The following is a 17827-nucleotide window of genomic DNA, read 5'->3' as shown; positions in this document are numbered from 1 at the left end:
GAAAAGGAGGAAGAGGAAGGGAATGAGGAAGGAGGAGGAAGGAGAGCAAGGGATAAAGGAGGGAAGTTAGAAGAGAAGAGAGAACAAGAAAGAAGGATGGAGGAAAGATTGAGAGAGGAGCAGGAAAGAAGAAAAGAAGGAAGTCAGATTAGAAAGGGCAGTAGAGGAGAAGGAAACAAAGGGAATATGAGGAAAGAAGGAAAGAGAAGTCAGAAGAGAGGAAAAAGTAAGAAAGGGAGAATGGAGGCATAACAAAGGAGTGGGAGAAGAAGAAGGGAAGGATGAAGGATGGTAGAAGAAGAGACAGAGGTCAGAGAAGGGAAGATGAATGATAAGGGAAGGAGATGAGGCAGAAATAAGGATAGTTACAGGAGGGAGGAAAAGAAGAGAGGAGAGAGGGAGAAAGACAGGCAGGCGGGAAGGAGGAAAACGAAGGAAGGAAAGAAGGAAGAGATGGAGGGAAGTAGGAAAAGAGATGGAAGAAAGAAAGGAATGAAAGAAGAAAGGAAGGAGAGAGGAAAGGAGGTAGTGAAGGAGGAAGGAAGGAAGAAGAGAGGAGAGTAAGAGAGAGGATGGACGACAGTGGAGAGAGATGAGTCAGAGGGGGGAAAGGAGGGCAGTCATAAGAAGAAGGAGAGAGGGGGGATGAGAGAAAGCAAGGAAGGAAGGGAGTCAGAAGAGAGTACAGTAAGTAAGAGGGAGGATGGAGAAGAGACAAGGGAGAACAAGGGAAGGGAAGGAATGAGGAAAGATGAAGGAAGAAGAGAGAGGAGGGAGGAGGGAGAGAGAATGCAACAAAGTCAAAAGGGAGAGAGGAAAGACTCAGCTGCAGGCTCTTCCATGCAGCTGTTCTCACTACCTGGAGGAGTATCCCTCTAAGGAGGCTGGTCTCCACCCAAGGGTACTGAGACTCCAGGAAAGATCAGGATATAGAGGCAGTGGGATCCTACTAAGACTTCACCCAGCACAGCTTCATTCAACCTCCCACCACCTCTCAGTATCTACCAGACTCTCAACCAATGGCAACTCAGGAGACAACAGGAGTCAGCAAAAATGGCCTGGGCCAGATTGGGAGTTTTAGTCTATGATTAACTGGCTGTGCAGCCTTGCGCAAGTCCATCTTCCATCTCTGAACTTCCATTCCCTCATCAGTAAACTGAAGGCGTAGGACGAGATGAGCTGTGGTCCCTTTGACCTCTGCTAGTCTATGATTCTACAGTTGCCTTGGTGATCCACAGTGGATTTGTAATCACAGCCTAGCTTCCTGTCTCTTACTCCTTTCCTGATTTCCTCCCTCCCTCACCAGGAAGGACCAGGATTGCAAGTCCCTGGTCTAATGGGGAGAAAGCAGTCACAACCAAGAGGGTGAGACCACTGTGTGGGAACTCACAGAGTACAATATGAAGCCAAAGGGAAGTGAGTCTGGGATTATCCAGATGACTGCTTCCCTCTGTCAGGTAATAGAAGGTTGGTTGCATTTATATTTTCTCAAAGGAGCTCAAATCATTCTGGAAACAATGCATTTTACTCTCCACTTTGCTCTCACTGGGACCAGGGAGATCAGTCACACACTCTGACCCTGGATTTAACCACCACCCCCCTATCTGCTTTTAGTTTTGTCCACCCCTGTCTGTCTGCATCTGTGTGCCTAAGATCCCAGTTTCTCAGGCTGCATATGTATCCAGCCTGGTGACACATGACATTGACTTTGATCGCTGAAGGTTCCACTCATACCTCCATCCTCCCACACAAAGTGCACATGTGCTTTGCAGGACCAGGGTTATTTGTGGAGATTTTGTACATACTTAGAACTCCCCAGAGGATTTATTAACAGGTCACACAGAAATATAGGGGGAGGGGACCCCTTCCTTTCCTACTTTCCACTAATGTTACTAGCCTTAGAGCTGCCAATCATTAGACCACTGATATTTACAATTGCTATGGAACAAGAGGCTGGTTCAATGCTGATGGACAGCTGAGCCTGCCAGTAAGAAGAGCATAGGGATGCTAGGAGGTGATGTGTCTTGAATCAACGAGAAGACCCCAGACATTTGAGGTCTGCAAATACAGATTGCTCAGATGGCTAATGTCTCCAAGATGGTGAGGGATTTAGATTGGGCTGAGGCACAGAAGCAGGGGATGGATGGGAAGGGGCTACACTGTCACTTAGAGTCCTCTTCCTGAGGCACAGACACTTCAAAGACAAACATATTGCTCCAGAGCTCCCTAATCAAGGACCCCTGGAATCTTCTGGGGAGCCTAACATGGCCTGAGTCATATCCACAATGCTCCAGGAAAAGGAAATAGACAGTATGTTTCCCCATTGACCATGCTGAATCTGAAGCCCAGTTCACCATAGGCCACTCCCTAGTTCAATAATTCTTAACCATTTTTGTTTCTTGGATCCACTTGATAGTCTGGTGAAGCCTAGGAACCCACTCTCAGAATATTTTTTAAATGCATAAAATAGAATACATAGGATTGCAAAGGAAACCAATTGAAACATAGTTATATATTTATACACATATATGTATGCATATACCTATATCTACGTATCTATAATCTCTATCTATCTACCTATCTACCTAGACAACAGATTGAGACAATAGATAAAAGAGCAACAAGTACCTCCTGACCAATATTCCTTGTAGTTGGGACAATTGACAGAGCACAGGAATTCTAGGGTTTCCCTCTATTAACTATCTCCTGTTTATCCTCTACATGTTCTCTTTGTACATTGTTGTTTGCATGTTGTCTCTCCCATTAGATAGTGAACTCTTTGAGGGCAGGAGCTGTTTTTACCTTTCTTATCATGCTTCCTGGCTCTCATTAATGCCTGATTTATCTTTAGTAAATGATTATTGACTGCGTGACAGATTCATTTTTTAGGATAACAGGAAATGGAAGGGACTTCAGAACATGCCCATTATAACCCTTCTGTTCAACCATACTCAAGAGGCCTGCATGGCTACTCCAAAGAGTCTGGATGGTGTAATGAAGAGAATGTTGGACCCAGAATCAGGAAGACCTGAGTTCAAATTCAGCTTCGGACACTTCCTAGCTGTCTAACCTTGGGCAAGTCACTTAAACTCAGTTTCCTCATGCATAAAATACATGTACTTGATGAACTTTATTGTGTGATTGCCTTCACCATTTCATGTATGTGACTTTTATGCAACTGCAGGATGTGGTGGGCCAATCTCATGAAAGATGCTGTGATTTTCACATTGCTTCATTTCCCTGGAAACTTGGGTCAATAAATAGCCTGGATGATGTAGCCTAGAGCAGAAGCACCCAGAGAGGTCACCCAGTGAGGCATCATGTCATTCCCCCCTTAGCAGGGCATCTTGCCTCCTACTTCATTAAAAAAAAAAAACAGAGGTCCTCTGGCATGAACTCCCTATTTTCTTGTGCTCCAGGCCTCAAACCTCCTTTATGCTACTCCCATTGTCTCTTCCTTTGCATAGATATTTTACTCACCATCCCTTTATTTTGCCCTTGATCCCATTTCCTTTCACCTCCAGAAACTTGCTCTTATATCATCTCACAAACTCATTTTCATCATCTCTTCCTAAAAATATCCCCAGCTTTCTCCTTTCTTAAAAGCTTCTTATTCCTTGTTGTACTATAAGAAATGCTAAGCAGGGTGATTTAGAAAAATCTGGGTAGACATATATGAACTGATGCAAAGTGAAGTAAGCAGACCCATTGTACATAGTAACAGCAATGATGTAACAATGTAACAATGACCAACTGCAAAAGACTTGGCTACTCTGACCGAGAAAATAATTCAAGACAATTCCAAATGATTCATAATGAAAAATACTATCTACCTCCAGAGAGAGAACCTATGAACTCTGAGTGTAGCTTGGAGCATACTTTTTAAAAAATTATTTTTCTTACTTTTTGTTTGTCTTCTTTTGCAATGCAGCTAATATGAAAATATGCTTTGTATGATTTTACATGTATAACTGATATCACATTGTTTGTTTTTTCAAAAGGTGGGGGAGGGATGAGAGGGAGGGAGAGAATTTGGAGCTCAAAAATTTTGAAAAGGAATGTAAATTTTAAAATATGTAATTGGGAAATACTTAATGAAATAAATAAAATACATTTTAAAAATATCTTATTCCCACTATTTTCATCCATTCTTAATCCCCATTATTAAACATCTCTTTTCCCACTCACTGCCAAAGTCCCAGAAAGAGCTGTTTACAATCCTTGATACCTTTTCAATTCCCGCTTCTGTTTTAATGTCTTTCAATCTGGTTTCTCAAACCATCACTTCACTAAAACTTCTCCATCTCACATCAGTAATGATCTTTTAGCTGCTGAATCCAATGACTCTAAACTTTCTTGAACATGTTGTAACTTTAGATTCTATGTAAGACGAATTCTAAATCTCCATATCCAGCTCTAATCTCTCTCTCTCTCTCTCTCTCTCGGTCTCTCTCTCTCTCTCTCTCTCTCTCTCTCTCTCTCTCTCTCTCTCTCTCTCTCTCTCGCTCTCTCCAGGACCACATCACCAGTTGCAGTGCAGCCATACTGACATCTCAAATTCACCGTATCAATAATGGAGCTCATTATTTTCCTCCCTAACCAGAAAGTTCTTCTAAGCTTTCCTGTTTCTGTTGAGGGCACCACCATCCTTCTTTTTTTGTTCTTATCATTTTATTTTTTAAATTTATTTTAACCCAATTTTATATTATTTTGATGTCTACACTCTTTCCTTATCCTCTCTTTCTCCTCTTTCCAGTTCTCTACACAATCTTTCTAGTTGTCTACATTCTCAATCTTAGAGTCATCCTTTACTCTTTACTCTCCCTCAACTCTCATATCCAATTGCCAAGTCTTTTCCAGTCTACCATGATCACATCTCTTTTACCCATACACTTTTTCACACACGACTACTATTCTAGTGAGGCCCTCATCACCTCCTATCTTGACTATTATAATAGTTTCTTAATTAGTCCCCCTATTTCCAGCCTTTTGCCTCCCTAATCTATACTTAAAACAACTGCCAAAACAATCTCTCTAAAGACAATGTCTGATGATGTCACTCCTGAGCTGAAGTATCTTCAGTGTGGTTCCTTATAGTCTCTAGAATAATAGGCAAATTCCTCAGCTTAGTGTTTAAAGCCCTGACAGATCTAGCTTCAACCTATTTTCCCAGACTTATTTTATACTAATCTCCTTCATATTCCAGCCAAACTGGCCTCCTTACTGTTCTTGAAAGTTGGCATTCATACTATCCTCAGTACTAGCACACAGATTTGACTGCAGTAGATGTTTAATGAATTCTTATTGAATTGAAATGTTCTGAGATTCTAAAGCTTCTCTCATCTCTGACATTCTATGCTCTATGGCAGCAGTTCTAAAAAGGTGATCTGATGCTTTCTGCAGGTTGCTAAGACCCTTTGGGGGTGGGGTTCCATCAGGTCAAATCTATTTTCATAAATATTGACATAATTTACCTAATAAAATGTTCTTCCCTTTTCCAACTACATATCTATGTGAGGCCGGATTTTCTTTATATGCTTCAACCAAAACAACCTTGCAACAGATTGCATGCAGAAGCAGATATGAGAATCCAGCTGTCTTCTAGCCAGCCATTAAAGAGATTTGCAAAAATATGTAAAACAATGCCAAGCTTCCCACAATTTTTTCATCTTGGAAAATATAGTTATTTTACATAAAATATGTTATGTAAGTTAACATATAGTGAGTTTATTATGATTACTTTTAAGTGAATTTGTAAATTAATGTTCTAAATATTTATCATTTTAAATTTCTAAGATGGTAAATATTGACAGATACAACCCACATAAACAAAAGTTCTTTGGGGTCTTCAATTATTTTTAAGGGTCCTGAAACCAAATAGCTTGGAATTGCTGCTCTAAGGGCTCTCATCCAGTTCTGACATTTGATATTCTAACATTTTTCCCAGCTCTCATATTTTATGTTATGCATTCTGAGACCCCTTTCCATGGTTCTGTGATTCCATGTATACCTCTTATTACTGTAGATAAATGATACTTATAAGAGTGATTCAGACTTAGGTTTCTGGAATGCTAATGTCATGATGGGCCAGCACTTGGCTGTCCGACAGGAGATAGAACATTAAAGAGCATAGATGAATTCTGGCTGATAGGGTTCTAGGGTAAGGAATATGAAATGTCACAAGAGGGTGGACAAATGAGTGAGGAAGATGGAAGGAAGAAACAGAGTTCACAGTTGGAGCTGAAGGATGGCAGCAGGGTGTGAACCCAAGTATGAAATTTCTGGAGACAGACTAATTCAAGAGATTCTGACCATGAGACAAAGTACAGGGAAAAAGGGAGGGGAAATAATGGAACAAGCATTTATTAAGTGACTATTATGTGCCAAGAACTATGTTGACACTTTACAAATATTATTGTATTTTATCCTCACAACAACCTTGAAAGGTGCAATCTCCATTTTACAGTTGAAACTGAGTCAGACAGAGTTTAACTGACTTGCTCAAGGTCACAGAGCTAGTACCTGAGGTTACATTTGAACTCAGGTCTTCATGACTCTAGGCTTAGCTCTCTATCCAATGGGCTGAGAAAATTAGTTCAAGGCTTCAGTGGACCACCAGGAGACTATTTCAACCTGACCTAGGGTAGGAGGTACTTGTTCACCCATTCATTCATTCATCTACTTGTTAACCATTTATTAAACAGGGGTCTATGCTCAAGGCTGAAATCAAAGGTGAATAAGAGACACAGTCCCTGTCCTGAAAAAACTAATGATGAAGTTTGAAAGAAATCTTGGAGATTGTCCTGTCTAAACTCATTTTACAGATGAGTAAACTGAGATATGGAGAGATGATGGAATTTGACCAAGGTTACACAAATAATAATGACCCTGAATGCAAATTCAACGGAACAGCAATGGAAGTAGTAGTAGTCATTTCCAACATGGCAGCCTTGAGCCCAACAAATTCACAAAAGTGTGAATTATCCTATGGAGCAAAGAGGGTAAGGAATATTCCCACCTCTATTACAAAAGGGGAAACACCAGCATTTAGCACAATGTTTGGCATACAGCAAGTACTTAATAAATGCTTCTTGACTTGACTGAGACCTGGAGAATGGGAACTGTCTTGCACCAGAAATAACAGAGTCAAGATTAGAACCCAGGTCATTTGCTTGGAGTCAAAGGACACTGACTTTGTACTACTTGGTGTATAATTTTATACACAGTGGGAAGAGCCCTGGCTTGGAAGTCAGAACTCCTGGGTTCTAGTCTGAACTCAACTACTTACCACTTTTGTGACCTTGGCATCACATTTCCTCCTCTGGCCTCAGTTTATTCATCTATACAAGGAGAGGTAATATGGATCAGGATCTAAATTTAAATCCCAGGTCTGTCACCTACTAGTTGTGTGACCTCGAACAAGTCACTTAACCTCTGTTTCCTCCTTTACAAAACGAAATGTCTAAACTAGGTGATGTCTAGGGAAGGTCCCTTCTACTTCTCAACCCAGATCCCTAAGACTAGATTAAATCTAAGGTCCTTCCTAGATCTGACATCCTATGAATCTGTGACACTATCATGAGAAAACTGCCCGCAGGTAGAAGTTGGGTTAATGATGGCAGGCATCATATGGGCTCGACCACTACTGAAACTGTCTTTGTTGCTTGCTACTGATTATGGACAAGAAGAACTTCTTATGTCCTGGGACATGACAGAGCCCATACGACCAGCCAGTGCTGTCACCAACCCCTTTGGCCACCATTTTCTCTCTGTCCCAGCTTAGGAGGTGGCTTTAATAAGCAGTGTTTCAGGACCAGTCACCCAAATAAATTAATGCAATCGTTCAGAGCAACCAATATAGGGCACTTTGCCAAGACAGATGCTTTTTTTATCAGTGAAATTGGCAAGAAAGTAAGTTTCAGGCTCACCACTTTTAACTCCAGCCTCCTGGAAGAAGTAAATTGATTTTTCCCAATTGAAGATACTTAATCTCAAGAATTTAAAATTTCAGTGTTAGACTGAATATATATGTACATACATATATAAATATACATAATATAAAACACACCTATATATATGCATATAACAGTATTCATATATTCCAGTAGCAACTGAAAACTGGGGACTAGCTCTGGGAGGTAACCTCCTGTGGGACTTTGTAGAGAACCTAGGATATTGTCTGTACTGGAAATGAGATCCTTTTTCTGAAATTAATTGGTCTCCTTATCCCTAGGACTAGAGTCCCTGGCCCTTATCTGATCCATGCTTGAGAACAGTTCATCATTTCTCTCTAGTTATTTCTAGGGAACTACAAGTATCGTCCATTCCCTGGCTCTCCCTGATTATCCATTCCATCTTATAACAAAAGCAGTATGTCTCTCTGTAGCTATCTGTCCAAACTCCCCTCTCTGACCTTCCCCCTGCACATCAGAGGTTTATATGTTGGCAGTTCCAAGAGAGATTCCTTTTCTGCAGATCCTAAGGTTTGCAAGGCACTCTCTCTCATATCAGTCCTGTGCAAGTAGTAGTGCTAACATTTCTTCTCATAGTGTCAGCCTTCCACAGTGGAAGCTTCTCAGGGTCAGGGAATGATCAGTTTTTGCCTGTGTGACCCCAGAGCCTAACATGTTATCTGGCATGTTTCTGGAAGTGGACATCTGGGCCTGTGTTTTATCAATGTGGGGGACTACTATGTTGTAGAAATTCCTGCCACAGATGCCAACAATCAGCAACCTATCTGTAACATAAAGTTTTAGAACAGGCATACTTAATCTTTTTTTCTACATGATATTTTAAATGCAGAAAATAATACAGACAGGATTACAAAGGAAACAAATTATATTGAAATGTAGTAATCAATTTTTGTTCATGCACCTCAGATTAAGAAACCCTGTTTCAAAGGGATGACTGTCACTAAGTCACAGCAGAATCACTGGATCATAATTTCATTTTCCTTTTTTTCTGTAGTTTAACACTCGATAGTTTCCAAGTGTTTACAAAATGATTTCTGCCAACTTTTCCCTCTGTGTTCACTTTCAATATCTCATCACCCCTTTTTATCCACAAATATATATATATATATTTTATATATATATAATTTTACATAAAATTTATATATTTATATATAAAAGGATTTTAAATCAATGTCAAGGAGAAAAGTTTTCCATGTTATGGCTCTACCTCTTCTAATTATGCTTCACCCCAGACTCCCTGAACATTTTGTTTTCCTTTGTAAAGAGCTTCCTCATTTTACAGATGATGACTGTAGACTGTTTCTGTGAAAAAATGAAAGTTTGGTTAAATTTTTTTTCAAGTTTTACTTGTTATCAGAATTCTTAGTGAAACTTTTGGGTCTGTTGCCAAGTGCCCTGAATAGGTTCCAAGTGATTTCTTCTAGGTGATAATCTTGGGGCAAAATAAACCCAAAACATCTTTTTTAATGCCAATATTCATCCAATAACATTTTTTAATGCCAATATTCATCCAGTGATATAGCACCAGCCCTGGAATCAGGAGGAACTGAGTTCAAATTCAGCCTCAGACCCTTACTAGCTGTGTGACCCTGAGCAAGTCACTTAACCCTGATTGCCTCCAAAAAAAACCCAAACCAAAGCAAAAAGAATGTATGAAGTTCCAGGAACAAGAATCATTCAGAAGAGGTGGATGGGCTGTGATGGGCACCGGCTTCTTTATCTGCAAAATGTGGAGTCTAGACTCATTGGTTTCTAAGGTCCCTTTCAGGTATTTCTGAAAGTCCCTCTAACATCTGACTTTTCATACTCTACATTCTAAGGTTTGTCTGTTCTCTAAAATTACATATTCTATTTTGAAATTCCTTCCCGGCTCTGACGTTCCATGTTCTAAAGTCTTTCCCAGCTCTGACATTCTCTGTTCTAAGGTCCTGCCTAGCTCTGAAATTCTCTTCCATGTTTGAAAGTCTATGATTTCGTGGATTGAATCCTGGAAAGCCTACTCATTTTTTTTTCTGTTTGCGAGGCTGCAGTTCACCATAAGGGAATTAAACTCTATCCCACTGCAACCCAAAGCAACTAGAGGCCTGGCCTCCTGCTGCTGTTCCAGCCACTGTCTTCTAAGGAGCAGTCTCCACTGGCTTGCCTAAGGCAAGATGTCTTTCCATAAAGGAACAGATAGGAGATCAGATGTTCAAGTTCACTGCTGAGGTACTCAAGCCGGCCTGTCATACTCCAATGCCTCCAATGCAGAGATGGGATGTGTATGATCATCTCTCCCTGGGGGGCTGACTGAATGGCTGGGTATGAGAGATGGAGGGAAATGATTCAAGACCCATCACTCGAAGGTACCAAATGTGCCATGCACTTGGCCTCTTAGCGGTGCCAGGGAGCTGGAGATGATGGTGGTATGATACAGGGAAAGTGCATTGCTTCTGGAGCTAGAAGGTCTGGGTTCAAATCCCATCACTGATGCTTACTCCTTATGTGACCTTGGGTAAGTCATTCCACCTCTTTGAGTCTTGGTTTCCTAACTCTATAAAATGAGAGAATATAGTTAAATGGGCTCCAAGGTCTCTTCCAGAATTATTTCTCTGTTCTTATTAAAAGACCCACCTGTCATGGCATCCCATCCCTAAATGGGATCTTTTGCAGAATCATAGAATCTCCAAGCTGTAAAGGATTTCCAAGAGCATGGAGTTCAATCTCCATCTGATGAGGAATGCCCCTCACAGCCTTCCTGACAAGTAGTCATTCATTCCTGCTTGAAGGTCTTCAGTGACAGGGAATTCATTACCTCTCCATGTGACCAGCCTATAGCATTTTTATTGTGGAATTATTAGAATTCCCTTCAGAACTCTTTGAACTTTCTCTAGTAACATTCTCACTCTGGAAGTTCACTTTTTCCTTACAGGCTCTTCTTCTGATTAGTCACCTTCTCCTAGAAATTTTATTTTAGGGAGGATGACCAGGTCAGTCATGTTTTCATTCTTCTCCAAGCTGTATTCTTGACTTCTTGGACTTTCTCTACCATGCTCCCCTTCACCCCCACTTTCATTGTGTTGTCTTCCACAAATTCCCATTACTCAGTACAATGCCTGGCATACAGTATGCTTGTTGGCATTATCTGACTTGTTTTTCTTATACAGAGTCCAAATCTCCTTCTCTTCATCTTCTACCCATTGTTACCAGTTTTGTTCTTTGGGGCAAAGTAGGGAATGTCTGGGACAGCTCCCACCCCAGAATTGTGACGTACTTTTCTCATTTTTACATCCCAGGGCACTCCCATACTCTCAGTGCTATTGGCTTTAACCTGGGTGCCTCCTTCCTCTTAAAAGCACTGAGGTATAGACTGGTTTTCACCCCCTTTGAAGACCTTTATTTGTTATTAAGAGAAAGAAAGTAAAATAAGAACAACTGTTGGAGTCTAGAAATAATGAGTCACAGAGCCGGGCATCCTGTCCTGACAAAACACTGATTAGCATCAAGGGATGGCACAGTTTCTGGGGTCATCTGGCCCTTGTCTTCTTCAAATGAGCACCCAGGCCTGACAGGAGGCATGTGGTGATCTACCACAATTCCCCATTTGGAAAATATCTTGATTGATGCCTCCTGTGCCCCGTTACATCCCACCCTTTCTTTTTCTCCTTCAGAGAAGTTCTGCTTTATGGTACAGGGAGAGCTCTTTTAGGATGGGACCCCAATCATGGCAACTGATTGTTCTCATCACCCAGACAAAGCATAGAGTAGTTGAAAGCCAGCAGGACTTGGAGTCAGGAGATACCTAAGTTCAAATCCCTCAACTGACATCTACGAGTATAGGCTTATAGACTGAGCCAGAAGGTATCTCAAAGCACATCTAGACCAACTCACTTAATTTACATATGAGGAAAGGGAGATCTACAGAGTGAATTGCCCATTCGTTGTCACCCAGGTAACAAGAGGCAAAGTCAGGGTCTGAACTCAGGTCCTTTAACACCAGATATGGCCATGGGGAAGTCATTGAAGCCTTTGGATAATAAGAATTGACATGTCCAACTCTTTGTGGTTTTCTTGGCAAACAGGTTGGAGTGGCTTGCCATTTCCTTCTCAAGCTCATTTCTACAAAAAAGAAAACTAAGGCAAAGAGGATTAAGTAACTTGCCCAGGGTCACAAAGGTAAGAAGTATGTGAGGCCAGATTTAAACTCATGAAGATGAGTCTTCCTGACTCCAGGCCCTGCACGTTATCCACTGCACCTCTTAGCTGCCTCTGAATAGTAATAAGTAGCATTAATATAGCATAGAGGTTCCCAAACTTATTTGGCTTACTGCCTTCTTTTGAAAAAATTACTCTGTGACCCACTTCTGGAAATCTACTTTCTTTAATCTTTACTGACTTAAAAAAAAATTTATGTCATTTCCAATATATACATAGGAATACATACACTCACATATATTTTAAAGATGATACTTCTTAAATTTAACAATTTCTTGTAAATGTGTGGGTTTTTTCTGCATTGAAATTTTGATGATGCAATATCATGTCATGTAACTGTATAGTATTCTACTAAAACAAGTCATTACATGCACATATTCCTGCTGATGCATGCTGGACTTCCCACCTGCCAACACTTGCTTGTTAAGACCTGTTGGTGGATTGACCACTGATTGGTTATAACTTGCACTTGGTGTGTTTATTTGGAAAATAATATAATCACTATGACTTTAACTCTGTTACACAACAGATGAAATACGTATGAACAGTTTTTCAAAGTTTTCTTTTCTTCTTTCCTTATGCTTCTATTACCCCATTATTTTTATTCAACAACCCCCAATTGCATCTGAGGCTACTACCACCCCCCTGAATTGTTCCAGCACCCCCAAGGGGGTGGTATCACCCACTTTGGGAACCTCTGATAGCACTTGCTATGTGCCAAGCCTTCTTAAAAATATTATCTCATTTGATCCTCACAACAACCTTAGGAGGTGGGTGCTATTATTATTCCCATCTTATAAACAAGGAAACTGAGGCATACAGAGGTTAAGTGACTTGCCTAAGGTCACCGAGCTAGTGAGTATCTGAATACCAGTATCTGGATTTGAATGCAGGTCTTCCTGATTCCAGACTCAGTGTTCTATACATTGTGCCACCTAGCTGTTTCTTGGAGGCTCAGTTTCCTCATCTGTAAGATAGGCATCATATGTGCAGTGTCTGCTTGACAGTACAGGGTTACAGTGAGGATAAAATGAAATTATACATATATATATATGTATATATATATATACGAAGCAATGGCCTTAAAGGACTATACAAATATCAGCTATAACAATAATAATAATTATTACTATAATTTCTGGTCTTATGCCTTCCTTTCCTTAGTCACTAGTAAAATCCCTTTTGAAAACTCAGCTTCAATTTCAATAAGGGGGATAATGGATTCATCTTAGACCAGGAGAATATATGGCAGGGGAAGGGGAGAGTGCTGTTGCTGGTGGATTGTTTTGTGCAGGAAGCCAGCCAGGACCTGGGAGCAGAGGTAGGAGGAGAAGGAGCTAGGCAGAACTGAACAGAATGTGAGGAGGCTCCTCCAAGGCAAGGTCATCTTCCCTTTTTGTTTCTGTGTTTCCAAACTTTAGTATAGTGCTTGGCACAAGGGAGGCATTTAATAAATGTTAATTGATTGATTAATTTATTAGGGAGCTGCCACTCCCAGAAACTTCAGGATGTGACTTCTTCTCCAATAAAGAAAAAAACTAACCTAGGTTTTTCATTGGGATCTGCATGTGACTCCTCATGGAATGTTGGAACAAAAAGGCATTATAGAAATTAACTAGTTCAACATCCTCATTTTATAGGGGGGAAACTGAGGCCAGGAAGGGAAAAGGACTTGTTCATGAATAACAGCACCAATAACTGACAAAGTCAGGATTTGAACCCAGGCCTCCTGATTCCAATTTAGTACAATTCCTATGACAGTAGGAATGAGAATAGAGCTGTATAGTGCTCTATTATTAGTGAGCCAGAAGTAGATAAGAGTGGGGAGAGAGGTACTGTAGTGTTACCCTCTCCAGATACCTCTTTTTCTTTTCCTCTTCCTTCCTCCCTCTCACTTTCCTGCTCCATCCCCCTTTCCCCCTTCCCCTCTCAATGTGCCCTCTCCCTATCATCTTTTCCCTCTCTCTCTCCATACCTCCCTACATTTCCCCTCTCTCCCTTTTTTCTTTCCTTTTAGCTCTAATTCCTTGGCTGTAGATTCTTGGATCATCCAAAGACCATGGAGTTGGGAGAGGCAGAGAGAGTATTTGATGTAGCTGGGACTACCCTGGCCCTCTTGGGCTGAAAAACCACAAACCCACAAACCCTAATGCTAGTTTCCAGACTTTCTGAAGTCACTGCTGCCATTCAAAGGCCCATCAACATAATCCCATCCAGACTTGTGAAGCCACCAACAAAAAGAGGGAGAATTGCCTGGGATTTGAGATGGTCTCATTTCAAAGGAGGCATCTCCATCTTGGGGTGCCTCCTGTTTCTTACATTCCCTTCAATCTTTTACATTTTTCTTCTTATGCATTTTTACAGCCAAATTGTGGTTTCAAAGGCCCCCCTTTTCATCTTGTAATTAATTTTTATCTTCCAAGGAGGGAGGACAACATGAGGCTGGTTCAGTAGGCTGATGCCTGCCGCTTTCAGACAACTTTGAAAATTCTGATTTCCTTTTAAATTCTGATAGTGCCTGCATCCATTTCCCCCCCCCCCCCAATCCCTATGCCTAGGGAAGATGGAAAAAGAAGGAGGTGAGGGGCAGTTTAGAGACCACTGGTAGCTGGGAGACAACGGAGAACCTGGCTGTCTGACCTATCACTGACTCTTGATGTCAGCCTGTGTGGGCACTGACATTGCCCTGGGTATTGCCTCTCAAGAGCCTTGACTCTTTGCCTTACCTCACTCCAACTCCTCTTCTTTGCTAGTACCATTTGTTAGTGCCTTAAGTTCTGTGCCATGGAAAGTACCATGAGCTGGGAGACAGAAATCTCCTGCTCTACCCTTGATTTCTTGAGAGATGATAGATAGATAGATAGATAGATAGATAGATAGATAGATAGATAGATAGATAGATAGATAGATAGATGGATGGCTAGATGGATAGATGAATGAATGGACAGATGGATAGATAGGTAATTAGATAGATAGTAGATATGTAAGTAGATAGATAGATGGTGGAGAGACAGATAGGTATATAACCAGGCAGGCATGGTGCAAGTACCCTATCCTTCAGATCTCAGGAACGACTGTTCCTGCTCTGCCTCCCTCACAGGTCTATTGGGAGGCTCAGAGGGGAAAATTGAAATATTTTGAAATGGTAAAGTGAGGTATGCTACCTCCTACAGGAAGATGCCCTTACCATTAGTGCCCTTTTCCTCTGCAAATGATCTTGCAGTTGCTTATCTGAGAGGCAGCAAGATACAATGGAAAGGATGGTGAATTCTGAATCAGAGAACCTGACTCAGCAGTCAGAAGAGCAGGGTTCGACTTCTACCTTTGAAATTTACCCCTGTACCAAGTCACCCGGATGCGCATTTTGTCAGCTCTTTGGCTAGGGGAAGGGGCAAGGGGCAGACTCAGTGGTTTCCCTTGCAGCTTTAAATCTAGGATTCTATGAATGGAAGCACTTCGAGAATAGGGACTATATCCTTGATGCCATTGTATGCCTAATGCATGCACATAGTAGACATTTTATAAATAAATTAATAAATAATTCAACTTAGTGTTGCACTGACAAGGAAAGGTTAGCTGCTATTATTATTGCTTTCCAAAGAGAAAGTCCCAATGGACTTTTCAAGGTGGAGGTGAGAGGAATCCTTGCAGAAAGCTGAAATTACAAGTTCCATTTTCTGATCCACTATCATTGCTGGCATCCATCCAGGAGAGAATACTGATATTAACCAGTATGATATAGTGGGAGGAACACACTGGGGTCAGAATAAGAAATCTGGGTTGAAATCTTGACTCTGTGACTTCCTACTTGTGAGACCTTTACTACATGCCTTAACCTCCTCAGGACTCAGTTTCCTTATTTGTAAAATGAAAGGTTTGGACTAGCTCATGTCCAATGTCTTTTCCAGCTCTGAATTCTATGATTATGTTGCCCAGAGGTAGGTATAAAGTGAGATTCCTCCTCCTCACCTCTACTCTACCTCCCCCTACTATTAACCAGGGGAAGGAAGTAGATTTGTCTGAGGAATGTGCTCTGTAGGTATTACACCTTCACATCCTTAACTGCCCTAATGTGAATTTGATCTACATTCATCCTTCACTTTCCTTTCACATCTTGTTCCTCCTACTAATGAAAATGGAAAAAAGGACAGGCAGAAGTTGTGTGTGGATTAAAGTGGGAGTAATGGTGGTGAGACATAGAAAAAAGCTTCTTGACTCTCTGGTGGCAAAAGCTGGAATGGGCTCCCAAGGGGCAATATGGAGTCTTCCTTCCATTCACCTGCCTGAAGGTAACTTGCTTCCTGACCTCTCTGTCTATCTCTGTTTCTTTCTTCTCTCTTGCTTCCACTATTCCTCCCCCTTTTCCTTCTCTCTTCCTTGACACATGCTTTTCTCCCTCCATTTCTCTTCCTACTTTCCTCCATTCCTTCTCATTTCCCCCCTCTCCCTCTTCCTTCATTTCTTTTTACTCTTACCTTTCCTCTTTCTTTATCATTTCCCCTTTCTCTTCCTCCTTCCCTCCCTCCCTTCCTTTCTTCCTTCCTTCCTTTCTTTCTTTCTCTCTTTATGCCTTCTTCTACTCCTTCTCACTCTATCTTGTTACTCCCTCCATTTCTCCCATTCCCTCCCTTCTCCTTCTGTTTCTCTTCCTTTTTCCCTCAATCTCTCACTCTTCATTTTCTCTCCTTCTGGCACTATCTCCATTCTTCTCCCTTTCTCCATCTATGTCTCACTCCTTCCCATTCTCTTCCTCTTCTATTTTGCCTCCTTCCTTCTTTTCTTTTCCTCTCCCTTCTTCTCCTTTCTTCCTTCTCTCACCATCCCTTTCTTCTGTCTCTTCTCTTCACAACTCCATCTATCTCCCTGTCCCCTTCCCTCCCTCTTCTCCCTCCATCTCCTTTTCCCTTTCCTTCCTTCTCTCCTTTCTCTCCTCTTCATCACTCCATTCATCTCTCTCCCTCTCTGTGTGTGTATCTCTGTCTCTCTGTCTTTCTGTGTCCCTGTCTCTCTGTCTGTCTCTCCCCCTCCTTTTTCCCCTTTCCTCTATGCAGGGAAAAGATGAGTATGTATGTGTTTGACTAGGGGGGAGGTGGCATTAAGGGGAGAGGCAGCTGCTCAGCATGAGGATAGCATCTCTGTGGGGAGCTGGAGCCTGGAAGTCAATGTGAACCTCCTCAGTGGGGAGGGAAGAGAAGGGATCCAATCATTGATGGTGGTCGATGACTCTGGATGGGGCTTGCTGGGGCCCCTTCTCTTTGATGGGGGAAACTTTGCTTGGAAATAGGCCTCATGCTTAATGCATGAGCCAAGGCTTTAGCACAGTCAAAGAACCTGATGCAGCCTGGAATATTCACACCCACATGCCTTCCCCACCCCCACCTCCAGCCCCCTCCCCTCTCAGCTTTTCATAGGCCCTAGGCAAAGCCCAGAGCCTTTAACTTCCTGCCAATCTGTAATGCTCTGTAAGGACACCTCTGGAGGGCCAGAATCAAATCAACAAGGAGGAGGAGGAAAAAGCTTTTTCCCTCTTCCTTTTTTTCTTTTCTTTCCTTTTTCATAGAACAGCAGCACCAAATCCTCCAAAGGCTCCCCCTGGATCTGTCTCAGCCCTTTGCCTTCCTTTTCATTCATGCCCCATTTGTAGCTCACCAGCTGCTGAC

The 17827-nt window shown here is 41.6% G+C and overlaps 1 protein-coding gene across 1 annotated transcript in view; it reads right to left on the bottom strand.

Annotated features, from left to right (window-relative positions):
• GRIK3 (glutamate ionotropic receptor kainate type subunit 3) overlaps positions 1–17827 on the bottom strand; it is a 316008-nt gene that overhangs the window by 8907 nt on the left and 289274 nt on the right. The window lies entirely within an intron of this gene.

The sequence above is a fragment of the Notamacropus eugenii genome, chromosome 5, assembly GCF_028372415.1.
Source record: "Notamacropus eugenii isolate mMacEug1 chromosome 5, mMacEug1.pri_v2, whole genome shotgun sequence".
Taxonomy (NCBI): Eukaryota; Metazoa; Chordata; class Mammalia; order Diprotodontia; family Macropodidae; genus Notamacropus; species Notamacropus eugenii.
This window is presented reverse-complemented; position numbering and strand designations above follow the sequence as displayed.